Here is a 16559-nt window from a genome sequence, read left to right as displayed (position 1 = left end):
TTTGGAAGGTAGAAGTCCAGGGTTTGATCCCCGCTGTCACCAACCCACCCAGGGACAATACAGACAGCTGTAGCTTGACCAAAGATCAGCATTATGTGGGTCTTTAAAACCTGGGTCAAGCTCTCTCACTCAAACTTCATGTTTTCAAGCACAATCCTTTAAAAAAAATAAAAAATATAAAAAAAACCATACAGAACTGGAGTGCTTGGCCTGCTCCACCCCACTTCCTGGATAAAACTTGTCCTTGGCTGTGAATGCAAGTGGATTTTCAAAGTCATTATCAACGTGCTGTCTCTGTTTTCAGTGAGTAGATGTTAGCTTTGGTTTGTTTTTAACTAAGTTTTGGATTAAACTCTGTATCGGTTTCTATGACAAAAACCCACTCAAGGTCAGTAAGAGGCAAATCAGAATGAAAAGTGTCGCAACGCAGCATTTTAAATTCCTGCAGCATTTAGTAGCAACTGATTCTGCAGATGTTTAAAACGGGTGGAAAACATAACTATTCCCCTTCCTCATGTGACCAAGCATACAGACTTTAGTACTTCCCATAAAGTAACATTTTGCATCAGCTCTGTCACAGGGAAGCACACGCACACACACCCTGCTGGCTTCTCACATCTTTTACTTTCAACTTTTCCATCTCACAAGTCTGTGGGAAGGACACACAAGTGTGAGGGTTACAGAGAGCTCCATCAATTACGCCCCTGTCTGCAGCAGGTGTCCTTAATGTTTTTACCACTATTAATGTAATTTCATGTCCACCAACATCTGCAGTGCTGAAAGACTTAGACTTTCAGTGTTTTCTAGTGTCTGATCAAACAGGCCTACTCCTGGCATTAACACACCACACAGTCCCACCAGTGGTCCGATCTATGTAGAGGTGCCCAATTCTGCTGCTGCTACCAATGAAAATAAAAAGAGTAACGCCAAATATGAAACTTTTGGCAGGGAAAAAACAAATCCTACCACAGGAAAGTCCTTGAGGTCAAAAAATAGCTAACAGGGAAGAGTTGCAATCTCTTACCTTTCTCCAAAGGACATACACTTATTTGTATCCCAAAAGAGTGATCCCAACACAAACCTCAATGCTGGTAAAGTACAACTCCAAGGACGTTTCCTAACAACTTATTTCTTCTCAGGAAGAAATACAGTCTGAGATCACCAGCAGGTCAGTGCGTTTGACCAAACTACCCAACCACATCCCATAACATCCTTCAAAGCTTCCTTTCAGAGAGTGCCTAGGGATTTAGTTTTGGGGAAAACGTTTTCCAAAGCATGCTACAGCACCCACACGGTTTCACCCCAAGCAGTTTTACATTTTGTGTGCCCATAGTTAATAGTCAAGGTCTTACACACATCCTTAAAGTGTAGCCAGCCATACTGAAGGGTACACGCACTCGTGGGGCAGGAGGACAGCCAGGACTCAGAAGTTGCTTTCACAGCAACGCTCCATGAGCGCAACCACCAGAACTTGCACCAACAAGGGCAGCCAGCCAGACTTTGTACACAGATACGCACACGTTTGCTCAAGCACTGATGTGATGTCAGACAGCAAAGGCTGCAACCAGCCTGGAAAAGGAAGGACCCCCTCCTCCTCCAGCACAGCACCACTGCCTCTCCTTTACAAGGGACCCTGCAGCACCCCCCCCTCCCCCCCCCCTTCTCCCCAGCTCCCCCAAACCATTCCCCGCTAACTCAGACCTCTGTAATAGCCCCGGGACAGCAAACACCGGCGAGGCCTCGGGAGAGCCCAGCAGACCGGCATTTCCTTAACCCTACGCAGGGCTCTGTGCCACCGCCCCCGGACAGGCCAGCCCTGTCCCTACACCCCAGTCCCTCCGGCCAGCCCAGCCACGGCCCAGGGCACACACCCTGCACCGAGCCATGGCCCCTGGGAGGGGCTGGGCAAGTGTCAGCCCAGGAATGAAGCCATTTCCTTCTCCCCGTCCCCGGGCCGGGGCCAGGCCCGCCCCAAACCCCCCAGCCCGGGGGTACCAGGGCCCACACAAGCCGGAGGCTCACTATGTGGCAGGAAACACTGCCCGGCTCAGCCCGACAGCTCACTATTTGACAAGGGCCTAGCGGCCCACCCCAGCGCCTCCGTCTCTCTCTCCCCCAGGAAAAGGCGGGTTGGGAGGCCCGGGGAGCCACCGCTCGGCCCTTTCGTACTCACCCCTCTCCGTGGCTGTCCTCTCCGGCCCCCTCGGCTCGTTACCACCAGGGCGGGCCAGCCCGGCCGTCCGCCATTCCACAGCTCCCCCTCCCTGCCCTGACTGAGCCTCGCCCCGCCTCCTCCCGGCCGCCGGTCCGCCGCGCCATTGGCTCGCCGGCCAACGATACTGCCACGCTACTGGCTTCTCCTGCACGTCTATCAAACCCATCCTACGCCACTTGCGTACGAAACTGGAGCAGCAGAAGAACCCCACCCAAGCCAGCCGCGCAAACAGAGTAAACAGGGGGGAACGTACCATCGCGGGGACTAGACGGGGGGATCCTCGTGCAGCTTTGGGAGAGATTCCCGGGGCAGAGAGGAGAATCGCGATACCACACCCAGCCACGACATTCCCAAATTGTGCGTCTTAGTCTGTGACTGCCTGAGCTCTATATGCTTCCAGGTGGTTTTGGAGGAAAGGCGTTTGCGTCTCTTCCGTTCCCCCCCCCCTCCGCAGAGCTCCCCTTTGGTGTTGCCTTTCGCCTCTATGGTCTCACGCCCTGAGAGGAAAGTTCCACCTGGGGGAGAGGGGGTGTCACTCCAGGGCGGGGCGGGGCGGGGGGCAGGGCCGGGGGGGTTCTCCAGCCCTCCATCCAACTCCGGCCCCTGAACCAGGGTGGGGGGTCGCCTGTCTCCCCACCCACCTCCAGCCCAAACCATGGGGGGGGGTCCCCCCTGCCTCCCCACCCACCTCCAGCCCAAACCATGGGGGGGTCCTCAGCCCCCCAACTGCCTCCAACCCCGAACCATGGTGGGGGTCTCCAGCCCCCCGTTTACCTTCAGCCCCCCATGTGCCTCCAGCCCTGAACGACAGGGGGGTCCCCATCCAACTCCAGCCCCTGAATAAGGGTGGGGGGTCCCCTCCCACCCCATCCACCTCCAGCCCCGAATCATGGGGGGGGGGGTCCCCAGCCCCCCAATCGCCTCCAGCCCCGAACCATGGGGGGGTCTCCAGCCTCCCAATCGCCTCCAGCCCAAACCATGGGGGGGTTCCCCACCCCCCCCTCCACCTCCAGCCCTCCATCTGCCTCCAGCCCCAAACTATGGGGGGGATCCCCATCCACCTCCAGCCCTGAACTGGGAGGGGGGTGGGTCCCCAGCCCCCCCATCCACCTCCAGCCCAAACCATGGGGAGTTCCCCAGCCCCCCAACTGCCTCCAGCCCCAAATCATGGGGGGGGGGGTCACCTGCTACCCCATCCACCTCCAGCCCCGAACCACGGGGGGGTCCCCAGCCCCCCAACTGCCTCCAGCCCCAAATCATGGGGGGGGGGGTCACCTGCTACCCCATCCACCTCCAGCCCCGAACCACGGGGGGGTCCCCAGCCCCCCAACTGCCTCCAGCCCCAAATCATGGGGGGGGGGGTCACCTGCTACCCCATCCACCTCCAGCCCCGAACCACGGGGGGGTCCCCAGCCCCCCAACTGCCTCCAGCCCCCCATCCACCTCCAGCCCCCCCATCCACCTCCAGCCCCAAACTATGGGGGGGAATCCCCATCCACCTCCAGCCCTGAACTGGGAGGGGGGGGGGTCCCCAGCCGCCCCATCCACCTCCAGCCCAAACCATGGGGAGTTCCCCAGCCCCCCAACTGCCTCCAGCCCCAAACCATGGGGGGGGTCCCCAGCCCCCCATCCACCTCCAGCCCCGAACCACGAGGGGGTCCCCAGCCCCCCAACTGCCTCCAGCCCTTTAACCGCCTCCAGCCCAAACCATGGGAGGGTTCCCCAGCCCCCCCATCCACCTCCAGCCCTCCATCTGCCTCCAGCCCCCAAACCAAGGTGTGGGTCCCCAGCAGGGGCGTACCCAGAGCCGGGGGGCACGGGGACAGGCAGCCGAGCCGCCCACCTCGCTGGCCGTGCAGGGGCGGTGGCCGCTGCGGGTGACGCTGATTTTGGCTCCCGCTTGGGTTTCTCCCCATGGCCTGACGAGGCGGAGAGCGGAGCCACGGCATTAACGAGCCTGGTTTAACGAACGGGGCTGGGACACGGGGACAAGTGGACACCACCACGTGTCCCGGTCCCACAAAGACATCGCGCCGTGGTTGCGGCAGGTGGGGGTCACGCCGGGATGGGCAGCACAGCCGAGCGTGCCGGGGCTCGGAAAAGCCCCGTCCTCAAGCCCGGGTGACCTCGGCAGCATCCTCCGACCGAGCCCAGCCCTCGGCAGAGCCGGGGCGATGCTCATAGCCCCCTCAAAACCTGCGGGAGCAAAGACTTGATCAAAAAAATACCGGCACGCAGCACACCGCGTTTCTGCCGGCACACCTGGATGTTAAATCTTTCCTCCCCTGCCTGGTTATTAACATTAAGCGCCGGGTTCGTTTATGCCGATGGAAGGGGGAAGAGGGAGCGGGCGCGAGCGGGACGAAGGGCGCTGGGCGCAGCCATCTCTCTCTTTGCTGCTCGACGACGCGCTCCTGCTTTAAACCGAACCGCAGGGAGTAAATCACCCGCGCTCCCGATGGGAAGCAAACAAATCCGTGTCGGCGCTGTCGGGGGAGCCGCGGCAGGGCGGCAGCCAGGGAGGGCACCCCGACCACGGGCATCGCCGACGGGCATTGCCGGTGGCCCCGACTGGGGCAGTCGGGGGGGGTCGCTCCGGTGTGCGCTGTACCTGCCCATTTTGCCTGCGACTCCTGCCCGTGGCGCAGCCTTTGCCCGCTCCTGGGGGGGGGATGGGGGGGGTGGGGTCTCTCTGCCACCGCCGCCATCTCCTTCGGCTCCTGGGCGAGATGGGCACAGGCATATGTTGAAAAGAGCCATTTCTTGTCCGTTTTGCACCACTGCCCCCCCCCCCCCCCTCCAGGCACCGCCGGCTCGGCTGTGATGCTCAGCACCTCCCAACACCCCCAGCACCCTCTGGCCCCCAATGCTGCCCCAGCACCCCCCAAACCCCCCCTGTGGGCGCAAGGCGAGGGCCGAGGTGCTGCTGGAGGCCGCTCAGCTCCAGGTTTTCCAGGCTGCCAGCGAGCCGTTCCCTTGAAGAAGATCTGCTTCTATCTCAAGGTGTCACAGCCTCAAGGGAACCACCTAATCTGTATCTGCACTGCAACCTTTATCTCTCCCCGGCTGTGTGAGAGGCTCTGTTTATAGCTGCCGAATAATACCTGCTAAATTGCAGGATCCAACCTTCCTCCCCCCCCCCCCCCCTCCTCCCTCCCCCCCGCGGTACCCCCTGACACTTGTTTCTCTGCGAGAGGGATGCTCTCGCCTGCTGGGTGCCTCCCTGCATTTGGCTGGTGGTAAATGATGCTCCAGGGGATGGGGAAGGGCAGCTGGGCTGCTCCTGCCTCCTGCCTCCCTCCCAGGTGGGCTCCAGCCGCGTCCAAGCCCCTGATAACCCCAGACAGACCCTGGCACAAATTGCTGCCTCCTCCGGCTTCATCCCCACCTCGCTTCCCTTCAGCCTGGGCTTTGCTCCTGCCGAAAGCGAGGTGGGATCCAGCAGGTCCGGCCTCATCCTTCCTCTCCGTGATCTGGGGATGGGGAGAGGGGGTCATCCTCCACGGGAGGGAGGAGATGGCAGGTTATCGCAGCCCGTGTGCTGCTCTGTGGCGACGAGGCCACGTCCTTGCCAAGCAGCTCTCTGGAGTCGCCCACCCTCCAGCAGGGAGTCTTGGTTACCCCTTCCCTGGCTGATTGCCCCCATCCCGACCCCACCATCCTGCTCCCCCGACATGTCACAAATTGGCCGAAGAGCCACCACAGCATGCAGCAGGGTGGCACAAGGGCCGGCGTGAGGACAAAGCGGCTCCAGCTGCATCCCTGCTCCCCGCGGAAAAGGAGCCAGGGACATCCAGGGAAAGGAGCCGGCGCTGTTGGCACCGGAGCTGCAAGGATGCTCTGGAAATGTGCACCCAATGGCGCGTTCCAGGCTCCTCCTGCATCCCTGATTCCCATGGACCACAACACCCTGGCATCAAGCGGGGCACAGGGTGCGTGGGGTGCCTGGATGTGCCCCAGGGATGTGTGGGGCATTGGGATGCCCAGGGTACGCAGGTGCATGGGATGCATGGTGCACAGAGGATGCAACGGGGCACGTGGGATGGATGGGGTGCACAGGGTCCCCGGGGTGCAGAGGACTCATGGTGTGCCTGGGGCGCGTGGGATGCTCAAGGTGCACAGGGTACCTGGGGCGCACGGGGTACCCGGGGCGCATGGGGCACGTGGGGTGCAATGGGGCACACAGGATGGATGGGGTGCACAGGACACACGGGGTGCATGGGATGCGCGGAGTACCTGGGATGCAATGAGGCACATGGGATGGACGGGGCGCACAGGGTGCCCGGGATGCACAGTGCGCATGGAGTGCATGGGATGCAGGAGGTACCTGGGATGCACAGGACACACGGGGTACCCGGGCTGCATGGGATGCATGGGGTACCCGGGGATGCAATGGGGCACATGGGATGCAATGGGGCACACGGGAGGGATGTAGTGCGCAGGGTCCCCGGGATGCACAGTGCACATGGAGAGCATGGGATGCAGGGAGCACCCAGGATGCACAGGACACACGGGGTGCCTGGAGTGGATGGGATGCAGGGAGCACCCAGGATGCACAGGACACACGGGGTACCCGGGGTGCACGGGATGCGCGGGGTACCCGGGATGCAATGGGGCACACGGGACGGACGGGGTGCGCAGGGCCCCCGGGACGCACAGTGCACACGAGGTGCCCGGGGTGCGTGGGGTGCCCCGGGCACCCGCTGCCCGCCGCGTCCCCGAGCCAGCGTGACGGCGGGCAGTTGCTGCGCCGCTGACATTTACTAATCAGCTCTAACCTCAGCTGCACACCCGCTCCGTCTCGCTTGCTGTCTTGTCTCCATGGAGACTCCGCAACCTTTGCTCACTCGTTAATGGTATCTCAGCAAACGAAACTCCAACGCCACCCAGCCTTCCCCTCCCGGCCCCGGGAGAAATCCTCGCCTCTCACCTCCATCCCCGTCCCCTCCCGCCGATGGGGATAAAAGGGACGAGTCCTTGTTAACGAAGGACCCAGCCACGCTGGGCCGAGCCGGGGGCAAGTTCTGACGGCGGCGGAGGGGAGGAGGGAGAGCCGCCATCCTCCTCGCCGCCAAAAAAACAAGGCCGGGGGATTTTATTGCTGTGGCAGCAAGGACAAGCTCTGGCCAGGCGGGATGCCGGCCAGCAGCCCCTTCCCGGCGGATTTATTGAGCCGCCAGGCTCGGCACAAAGCCGTTGTACCCGGGGTTGCGTGTGTCCCCATCCCAAACCCACCCCTGCCCGGCAGGCAGCACCCAGCGAAGCAACCGGCACCCAAAAATCATCCGAAGGTAGCGGCGGCTGCCGGGAGCACGCTCCGTCCCCGGTGTCCTGCTCTCGCCGATTCTGTTTTCAAATTAACATGGGAAAGATGCCCATTACCTGCTTCCAGATAATGACTATGATTAGGCAGAGCTCTGCTGCCAGCCGAGATCTGAAGGATTTCTGTGCACTCCAGCAGCGCTCGCCGGTGCAAAAACAAGAGCAATAAAGTGTAAATAAAAGACTAAAGAAAATAGCGCGGTCCGTCGGCGGAAAGGGTGCGCGGAAGCAGCTCTAATGACGGGCTTTCCGCGGCGGCGGCGGCGGAGGCTTCAGCCTCGCTACAGGCAAGGCAAAATTGGAGAGGGGTTGTCCCGTACCTGCAAACCCCACGTTTGAACCTGCCTCGGCCTCCGCTTGCTGGAAACTGCGGGTTTTGAAAGCAAAAAAATTCGAGATGAGCGCTTCAGCGTAATGAGTGAGGCTGTCCTTGGGGGACGCCCGGTCCCGCAGACAGAGCCGGGGGCTGAAGGAAGGGGGGGGGTGGTGTGAAAAAATAACCTGACCTCCTGAGATGGCTGAACCAGCTCCCGGAGCTCCCAGTGTGGTCCCCCACCTTCTCTGCCCCGTGGTGTGACCGTCCTGCCCTGGCATCTGTGGCGCTGTGCCGGGTGCCCCGGGGCATCTCCATCCCCACTGCACCGGAGGGGATGCTCCGGAGGGGATAGGATGGGGCACACGGCTCCGCTGCGAGGGGGGAACCCCAAAACTTGGCTGTTTGCGGGGCTCAGCTGGACCCTCCTCATCCTCCTGCTGCCCTGCTGCGGGGGCAGGCGCGGCGCTGGCAGAGCCCCCCCCTGACTTACAGGGTCTCCGCTGCATCCTCCCGTGCCAAGCGCACCCCCAGCTCAGCCCAGCCTCCATCCCCTGCACCCCGGGGATACCCCACGGCACGCCGCCCCACGGCACGCCGCCCCACGGCGCATCACCCCATGTGACGTGTTGCCCCATGGCACGTTGCCCCCCATCTTCCCCGGCAGCCGCGGTGGTCCCCCCCCTCTCCGAGTCGGAGCCAGTCAGGGCATTGTCACCCACCGCCCACCACGCAGCGGCTGCCGGAGGAGGGTGAAGGTGGCAGAAGACAGGGAGGAAGGGTGGCCGACACGTCCCAGCGCCGTGGCGGGGGGAGATTTGCCCGGTGGGAGCCCCGGCACTGCCCGGGCACCGGTCTCGGCTCCTCCCGGGGCTCCATCTCTCACCCTGCGGCTCAGCACTGGGAGCCGGTTACCCGAGGCGGGGGGGGGCTTCAAGAGGGGGGAGGACCACAGCCAAGTTTTTCCGCATCCTCTGGGGATGCTGGGGTGTCAGCGGGGGCACTCGCATTGTCCCGATGCCTGGGGAGGCACAAATGCCCCTGAGCTCGCCCCAAACCTGCTGAGATCACCCCCCCCCCTCCCCGCTGTGGGCGAGGGAGATGGCAAACCACAGCCACGGCCACAAGTTCACCCTCGCCGGTAGCCTTCAAGGTGGCTCCCGCCATGCCCGGGGGCAGAGCATCACTCCCGGCTTGCCCCGTGCTGAACCACTGCGGAGTGTCACTGCGCCCGGCCGGGGGGTGACGGTCCCCGCGCTGGCGGGGGAGGCTGGAAGAGGAGCCGCCATTTCCTCCGCCGACCACTTTGGGCAACAACCGTCACCTCCCAAATCTGGTCCCACGCGCGCTCCGTAGGCGACGCGACTCCCCAAGGAGCCGGTGGCCCCATGTCACCCCACTGGGGTCCCCACTGCCGGACACCCCCACCCCCCCCCGGACCCCCAACCCGGGCAGGGGCAGCCGCAGCCCCGGTGCCCGCAGGAGCCGTCCCGGTCCGGCCGGGAGCTAATCTCCGCTCCGATTAGGCAGAGTTCCCAGCAATGGAGGTCTCTTCTTTTTTTTTCCTCTCTCCCCCCCCCCCCCCCCCATCAGTGATAACAAATAATAATATAATCCCCTTAATCCCTCCCCGAGGAGGCGGCGTTCGCACCCGGCCGGGAAGCACCGCGCTTCTGCCGCCGCTGATAACTGGCACCACCGGGGCCCCCGGAAAAACAAACGCTTCGGCTCATGCTTTGCCCCCCAAAACCCCACGTGCTGCCCCCCCCCCCCCCAGCACCCCCAGACATACATCACCCCCCCAACACTGCCAGCCTGGGGGGAACCGGCATCGCTCCCGGCTCCTTCCCGCAGGGTAAAGCCACCACCACCCCACAGAGCCCCCAGCCCCAGCTGGGGGGCCCGGCTGCCCCCTCCCCGGGGGGGGGACACCCATCCAGGACCCCCATGGGGGCTCTGCCCCCCCAGCCCCCCCTCCCTTTGTAGCTGGGACACGGTGAAGCCGCCAGAGGCTGAGCCCTGTGGGTGCCCTCCCCTCGCACCCTTCTGGTCCCCACAGGGGGTTGGGGGGGATCCCCTGGATGCCCCCACCCCAGGTCCTGGGGGGGTCCTGGACCCCCCCAAACACACCCCAACTGTGCCTCGACGCTTTGATTTAGGAGCGTCGGTGCGGAGAGCATCGCCTCTCGCCCCAGCCCGGGCCCCGCGCAGGACCCAGGAGTGTTGGCATGGCTCCTCCACCCCCCCCAGACCCCCCCCAGAGCCCCCCCCACCCCATCACTGGGTGCCAGGAAGGAACCCAGCCGTCCGCCTGCCAAAAAACCCCCCTCCCTTCACGGGGAGCCCAGCCTGCCCTTTCCGCAGGAGGTGGGCACGCAGCCCACTCACCCCCCCCACGGTGCCAGTTCCGCCCCCCCCCCCCCATCATCATCATCATCATCATCCAGCAAATATTAATAACGACCCCTGCAATAGCCTTTGCTTTTATTCCCCGGCTTTCCTGGCCCCCGCTCTGCTGATCTCAGCTCCTCCGGCTCCAAAACGCCTTTTTAAAAATTACTGGAGAGCGGAGACCTCCGCGAAACGCTCTGGTCCCCCCCCGGCCACCCTTTTGCATCCCACCACACCACCCCCACCCCCACACATACACACTCCACACCGGCACCCGCACCCGGGGGGGGGGGGGGGGGGGGCGGACGGCAGCACCCATGTGCCGCGGCGCGGGGAGCGGGGTGCCATCCGCCCCGGTGATTTAAAAGGCGCCAGGCTGGGCTTGATTAAAATCCGAGTAAAAGCCAGAGCAAGGGCAGAGAGGGGGATTAGATCGCTCGGGGGGAATGTTAATGGACTCCAGAGCTTTCTGCCCGGCCGGCGGTTGGGCCAGATCCAGGGCCGGGGTGGTTGGGGACGAGCAGGCGCAGCCCTGCGGCGGGTGACACGAATGCGCCGGGGCTCAGCCGGACCCCGGAGCGATGGGGCGCGTGGGGAGCGGAGCTGCCGCTGGCGGAGCGGAAGGAGGATGGAAGGGGTGTGTGTGTGTGTGTGTGGTGATGGTGATGGTGGTGGTGGGACACATGGAGAAGGAGGGGGGGGTTGGAAATAGCTTCCAAGGGCCTGGCCCTTCCTCTGGGAAAAGCAGGGGTGGTCTGGTCCTCCAGCTGGGCTCCGCGCCGCCCCCGCTGCCGGCGCAGGAGGTCGATCCGGCGGCGGGGACGTGGCACCGCACGGGCTGCCGGCGGCGGGATGGCGCTGGGGAGCATCGCCATCGCCCCACGTCCTCTCCCCGGCTGCCCTGGAGCGGGGGACAAGGACAGTGTGGGGGTGACATCGGCCATGGGGGGCTTCAAGAGGGCTAATGGGGCTGTTTGCCAGGGCGCTGCTGGTGGGAAGGGCCGGGGCGGTGGCAGGGGTGCCGGCAGTGGGATAGGGGTGGCGGAATTGGGATAGGGGTGGCGGAATTGGGATAGGGGTGGCGGTGGCCCCCCCCGGTAGGAGATGCTCCCCACCCCGGCTGCCAGATGCACTGGATTGCAGGTCTGACGTGGGAAATCGCCTCCCTTCCTCGTTAGCTTGTGATTAGCATGTCAAGTGGTTGAAGTTGGTGGGTATAAAGGATGCGAGCTAAGAATAATGGCTTCAATTTTCTTCACGGCACAGCCATTAATTCGAAGGAGAAGGGGGTGTCCAAACCTCCTGGGCAGCTCCAGGCGGCTCCGTTGGCCCCGGTCCCGTGGGATGAAGGCAGGGTCCCGCTGCTGCCCCCCCCCCCCAAGGGCTCCTGGGCCAGACCCCAGGGCTGGGGTGGGCGACGCGGTCCTCGCCGCGTTCCGGGTGCCGGTGGGCAGCGGCTGAGCCGGGTGGTGGTACTGGGGTGAGCGTGGCACGGGGATGGGCATCCCGTGTGCTTCCCCGTGCCGGAGCGATGGTGCGGCCGTGCAACACGTGTGCATCCACGCACAGCATCCTCCGCCCCGCCGCGTCACCCCTCGCCTCCCCGGGAACGGGGCTTTTCCGCAGCCGTGCCCGTCCCCGTGCGATGGGCAGGAGGGGAGGGCGGGGGGAGGAGGGCAAATTCCTGCCTTGTTTCCAAGGGGATGGAAAAAAAGTCGAAATGGCGGCAAAAGCTGCCTTCAGCCCCGGCGCATGCCGGATGCCGGCAGCAGCGTAACGAGCATCCTCACAGCCCCGCTGCCCATGGCACATACGGGCAAAGCCTCCGGCTCACCGCGGCACAGCCCTGGACCCCTCTACCGGTGCCCGGGACACGGAGCATCCCTTATCCCCGTGTCCTGCAGCATCCCTGGGGCGCTGAGCGCCATCACCTGCGCCGGCCTCGTTAGCACGACGAGAGGCCAGAAACCTCCTCCCAGCAGAGCTGCTTCGTTAAAATAATCATTTCCATCCCGAGGAGGTGGCGTGGCCGAGCAGGTCCAGCCAGGTGCCGGGGGGGGGGACGACGGGGGACACCAGGTTTTCCTCTCCCCGCTCATCCCACGTCACCCCGGGGCACTTTGCGTGACACCGTGGCCGTGCCGCCTTCGCGCTGGCATCCCCCCGTCCCCTTCAAGCAGCTCCCCCAAACCTGCCATAAATCCGTGCCCCGCGAATTAAAGAAGTAGCAAACCCACCATTTCCCCACCCAAATTTTGAAGGTTTTTTGTTTTGGTTTTTTTTTTTTTTTTTTTTTCTCCTGCCCCAAGCTGGCAAAACCCAGGCGAGAGCCGGGCACGGCGGCGGCGCTGGGTTGTGCTGATAAATTCCCCCCCCCCCCCCCCCCCCCCCAGCAATCAACCCAATCACGAGGCTTTTCAGCCTCAGAAACAGCGCACGCTGCTTGATAGATTTAATTGAGTCTTAAAAAAAAAAAATAAAAGGGGAAAAAAAAAAAAAAAAGAAAATAAATAAACCCAAGCTGTGCTCCGAGCAGCCAGCCGTGCCCGGGGCGGGGGGGGGGGGGGGCTGAAGCCGTGCCAGGCGATGCTTCCCAGTGGGATTTACCTCCTGGGGGGGTGGGGGGGGTGGAATTTCTCTCCCGGTGCCACCGTCGGTCTCCCCTTCGTTTGCGCCCGCTTTACCGGGGAGTTAATGAGGCCACAACGGATTTTTGTCTTCTTTTCGCTGCTGCTTTTTCTGACCTGAAATGAAAGAGAGGGGGGGGGAAAAAAAAACCCCAAACCAAAACAGGGGGAAAGAGCGAATTTGATGCTCGTGGGAAGCGTCGCGGTGGAGCCGTGGTGGGAATGGTCACACACCCCCAAAAGACACACACACACACACACACACACACACCCCCAGGAGTGGTGGTGTGGGAACCGGCTGGGGGTGGGGGGGGGTCCAGCATCTGCGGGCTGGGGGCAGGATGCGGGCAGAGCCCTGGCATGGGCGGGGAGGCCCTACTGCCCGTCCCCGCTCCCGTGCCTCAGTTTCCCCATCACCATTGGGGATGTTTGGTGGGAGCACAGCATTGGGGTGCCCCCACCCCACCCCACCCCTCCGAGGGGTCCGCTTTCACCCCAGCGGGGGCAGCCTGCCTGCACCGCGGGAAGGGGAACCCCAACCTCAGTCCCCACCCCACCAGCAGCCTCCCAGTGCCGTGGCCACCCTGGGGTGGGGGACACACACTGGCGGGGGGGGGGGGGGCAGGTGACACCGGCTGTGCCATCGTCCCCAAGGTCAGCACCAGCTATGGGGTTCCTGCAACGGCCCAGTCTGGATGGGGCCACCGGGGACCAGTCCATGGGGAGCAGATGGGTCTCACTGGGTGAAGCTCCAGTGTGGGGCGTGAGGGGTGCAGTTGTGTCCCCCCCCCCCGCCCCCCCAAACTGACCCAGGGTCCTCACAGCGATTGTCACCGGTCCCCAGGCACCCATGGGACCCCAGGGTGAAGAGACAGTGTCCTCTGCAGCGTCCCCCGCGCTGGCAGAGCCCCCCCCAACCCCCACCCAGCATCTCCCCCAGCTTACCCTGCCTGATGCGGGGGGGGGCACCTGGGGGGGGGGGGGGAGCCCAGAGGAGCAATGCCCCCCCCCAGTATGGCCCCCGCAGAGCTGTGGCTGCATTGAGGGACCCGTCTCGTCCCCCGCAGGGACACCCCCTGTGCACACACTGCCAAAGACCCCCCAGCGCTGGGGGGGGAGGGGGGAGGGGGTCCATGACCCACCAGCACCTATAGCCCCCCCCACTGCAGCGCTCGGGGGCACTTATAGTGCCCCTGGGGTGGAGGGGGTGATGGAAACACCGCCCCCCCCCCCCAACACCAAACCACCTTCACCTGGGGCACCACCCCGGCTCCCTCCCGACCCCCCCCGAGGTGTGTGCGGGGGGGTCCCATGAGCCCGACTGGGTGCTCAGGGTGCCCCTCACACCCTCTAATGGGGGGGTGGGGGGGGCTGCACTGAACCCAGCTCCCTCGCTGTCCCAGCAGCGCGGGGGGAGGATGGGGGGGGCTTTACTGGTCCCCCAGCCCAGCAAGGAGGGGGTCCCCCAGCATCCCCCCCCCCCGCACAACACCGACATCTTCCCATGCTGCGGCGGCGCTTGGCAGCCCCACTCCCCCCCCCCCACCCCCCCCCCCAAACCACCCCCCCACCCCCCCCCGGCCATCAGTATGCACCGTGTGTTCTTCTCCATAGCAACCTCCTGCCTCCCCCCCCCCCCCCCGCCGCCCCCCCCCCAGCGCTGCACTTCGCTGCAGCAGCCCTGACCCCGCCGGGATCGCTCACCTCTCCCACCCACAGGTACCTCCGCCCCCCTCCCCCCCCCTCCGCCCCCCCCCCACTCCCCCCCTTCTCCTCGCCCGGAGGATGCTGCAGCCTTCATCTTCCCAGTCCTGCAAGTTGGTGGATTTTTTAATTGTGATTTTTTTAATTGTGATTTTTTTAATTTTGATTTTTGAATTGTGATTTTTTAATTGTGATTTTTTTAATTGTGATTTTTTAATTTTTTTTTTTTTAATTTTCTTTTTTTTTGGCTTATTTTTCTCCCTTCTGCTTCTTTATGGCATATGCCGCTTTCTCCATCCATCACCATAAAGCCGTCTGCAGCCCTGTGTGCTCCCCCCCCCCGCCAACATCCCCCCCTCACCCCCCCTTGGGTGCAGCCCAGGGTGCCCCATGGGTGCCAGGGAGGGGTGGGCACTCATCCTGCCCGCTGCAGGACCCCCCCCCCCCAGGAACAACTCATACACCCCCCAGCCCTGAGCACGATGCGACCGGGGAGGGCAGCGGGTCCCCAGTGTGCTCCAGGTGCCAACATCCCCTGGGACCCCCTGTTGGTACCCCATACTGGGGGGGGGGGGGGAGCAGTGGGACACCCCCCCCCCCCCCCCATTCTATGCCATACCGCACCCTGATTTGCACCAAAATTCCGCTTTCTCGCTGCAATTCCCACCTTAGGCCGGATTCTGGCATCTCCCCCAAATCCAAGAGGAGGGGGGGTGGGGTGGGGGGCAGCATCCCTCCAGCGACCCCCCCCCCTCCCCCCCCCCAAGCACAGCCAGGCCGTGGCACCCCCAGAGAGAAGCAAGAAAGCAGTGGGCATCGCTCAATATATAGTTGTTTTTTTTTTTAATATAAAAAAAAAAGTGCCTATTAAAAATTCCTTCCTAAATAACACAAAAAGACCAGTGGAGGGGAAGAGAGGGGGGGCGGGGGGGGGGCCTCGCTGGGAGGTGGGGGACACTCCGGCCAAGGGCAGCACAAGCACTGCGCAGGGGGGGACAGCAGAGGGCGGGTGGGAACGGGGGGGGGGGGCTATTTTGTCCAGGGGGGGTTTCCCCCCCCTCCTTTTTTTTTTTTTTTTCATTTCAGGGTGGGTTTGGATTTTTTTTTTTCTTCTTTTTCTCTCTTTTTTTTTTTTCTTTTTTCTTTTTTTGCACAATCCACAAAGCTGTACAGAAGTTGCCAAACCCTGGGGACACACACACACACGCGCACACACACACACACACACACACATGGGACTTGGGGGGGGGGGGTCATAGAGGAGCCCAAAATTCCCCCCCCTGGCACCCACATGTGCACCCACACCCTGAGCTCATCGCCACCGCCGCCGCCGCACCGGGGGTCAAAACCAGTGCCCCCCACTTTACCCCAGTCCATGCCCCGCCCCCCCCCCGCCCCCCCGGCTCCCCCTCCCCACCAAGAGGGTGTGTGATTGATTTCTCTTTCTTTCTTCTTTTTTTTTTTTTAATTTTTTTTGTTTTTTTTTAAACTCCTTTTTTTTTTTTTTTTGTTTTTTTTTAATACAAATTTGGATCTTTGGGTGTGTACTGCCAAAAAAAACCCGCCTCGTTCTTCTGAATAATAATAAAAATAAAACTCAAATCATCGTCATCATCATTAAAAAAAGGCAACGGAAACCCAAGGAACCCATGCGGAAGTTGCACACCACAAAACCACAGCAGATGTACAGAATGCAATATACAAGACACGATTTATAATAAAACATTATATACAATAAATAGGTTATTGTTACTTTTTTTTCTTTTTTTTTTTTTTTTTTTTTGTCGATCGATCTGTAAATAAATTTTTCTCAGTGCATACTGGTGGGTTTTTGCTCTTCTCTCCTGCATATTCGCCTCTCGGTCACTTTAAGTCTCTGTTGACTGTCACTTTTTGATTCTCCCTCCGGTGTGTGGCTCTCTCTTCTTTTATTTATTTCTTTTTTTGTGAATTTTCGGCTTTTTAAATTTTTTTTTTCCCCTTAAAC

The 16559-nt window shown here is 62.3% G+C and overlaps 1 protein-coding gene across 1 annotated transcript in view; it reads right to left on the bottom strand.

Annotated features, from left to right (window-relative positions):
• WASF2 (WASP family member 2) overlaps positions 1 to 2207 on the bottom strand; it is a 29638-nt gene extending 27431 nt beyond the window's left edge. The window contains exon 1 of the mRNA XM_082493961.1: positions 2174 to 2207. The gene's annotated coding sequence lies outside the window, so the exon portion shown is untranslated. The remainder of the gene's footprint in view (positions 1 to 2173) is intronic.
• Between the last annotated feature and the right edge of the window lie 14352 nt (positions 2208 to 16559).

Source organism: Vanellus vanellus, assembly GCF_965231255.1.
Source record: "Vanellus vanellus genome assembly, chromosome: 22".
Classification (NCBI taxonomy): Eukaryota; Metazoa; Chordata; class Aves; order Charadriiformes; family Charadriidae; genus Vanellus; species Vanellus vanellus.
Note: the sequence above shows the minus strand (reverse complement) of the source record. Positions and strands in the feature narration are given on the sequence as shown.